This window comes from Brassica oleracea, chromosome C1, assembly GCF_000695525.1.
Source record: "Brassica oleracea var. oleracea cultivar TO1000 chromosome C1, BOL, whole genome shotgun sequence".
Taxonomy (NCBI): Eukaryota; Viridiplantae; Streptophyta; class Magnoliopsida; order Brassicales; family Brassicaceae; genus Brassica; species Brassica oleracea.
In genome coordinates this window covers 36126930-36128744 of record NC_027748.1, presented here as the reverse complement: position 1 = coordinate 36128744, position 1815 = coordinate 36126930, and positions in this window count along the sequence as shown.

Here is a 1815-nt window from a genome sequence, read left to right as displayed (position 1 = left end):
TGTAGAGGCCCTTATGATTCTTAAATACGGCGGTGTTCTAACTCACGCTGGTAGAAAACAGGTGTTTACATACTCTAACATTTAACTTGTCATTGTTATATATATATATATATATATATATATATATATGTTTTCCAAATATGGAAGAATTGTTTAACTTATTGACGTTTAACATCACTTGCCATATAATCTAACGAATATTACAAATAACAATTTATGGAAACTATTCTCGAAATTATTGAAAGACTAATAATGTTTTATTTATTACTTTTAATATTTATAACCTATAAAATAAATTGAACGAAATTTTATATAACATAATTATAATAGTGTTATCCTCTACTTGATGAACTGCGTTCGAATATAATTATATAATAACTATATTAAATATTACAAAATCCAAAAATGTTTATTAATATTATTTTTAAATTATTTATCGTTGTTTAAAGAATAAGTTTATCATAATTTTAATATAATTTATAAAATGCTTACAAAATGCAAGGCAAAGTTGCACTTTCAAGAGTTAAGTCGAGATCTGGATTAAAAATCCTAATAACTGGTAAAAAAGGCAAGCCGAAGACAAAAACATTGAATGTTGTCTACAAACAAATTTTTCAGAATATTCCGTAGTCACGGTACGTAATTTTAATCTACTTTTTTCAAATACAAATTTTAAAATATATAAACTATTACAATTAATTATTTTTTGTATTTGCCAGATGGGTTGTGATGAGTTAGGAGACCAATGACGGTATGTCAATTTAATATTATTTCATGTTCAATCTAATTTAGAAATTTATAAATCTATCAAATAATGTTAACCCGTCAAATTGCTTACAAAATATATTTAATTTTTTGCACGTTTCTAATTTAATTTGCTTTCTTTATCGAGAAATGTACTTCATAATTTATATTATTTATGGATAATATTTTGATTTTTTTATATTTTCTTTTAATATGTCTACATAAATGTTTGTTTATTATTTATGGAAAAATAATATTATTCACCTAAATAAAGAATTACGACACATACACAATCTTCCTATACATTAAAAGAGAAGTCAGTTTAGTAATTTCTGCTGACATGACATTAATATAGAGCTTCTGAGAAAAATTGTTATAATTCTACTGGTCGATTTTTTTGAATTTTGTTTTTCATTTATTTTAATCAATCGCTTATGTAGACAAGCCCAAAACTATTGTCGATTTCGTTAAGCTCATATATAGCTAGGGGATAATAATTATCGATTTAGTTTAGCATTGGACAAGATTTAGAACTAAGACAAATATTAAAAACTTTTCTTATTATTCAAACAGTAAACTTGCGCATGTTGATATCATATTAATTACATTTGCTTAGAAAATATAATAATGTTTCTAATTAGTAGGAGTGGGCGTTCGGGTACCCGTTCGGGTTCGGGTCAGGTATTTTGGATTTTCGAGTATTTCGGTATAGAGGTGTAGAACTCGTTCGGGTATTTCTGTACTTCGGGTCGGGTTAGAGTATTTTTAGTTTGGATTCGATTATTTCAGATCGGGTTCGGATATTTAGAATTTGAAAAAAATAATTAAAATTTTCATTTCTCAAGTTTCTTATATTTAAAATTATAACTTTCAGTTAACTAATTTTTTATTTTTAATAGATTGAATGGTTAATAGATTTAGACATAAAAATTTTAAACTAAAAAGGCATTAATTTAGTTATTTTTTAAAAAAATTTGGATGTAATTTTTTGTTAATTTTTTAAATAAAAAACTTGACATGCATTTTCGGATCGGGTTCGGGTGCCACTTCGGATATCGGGTAAAGTGCCCA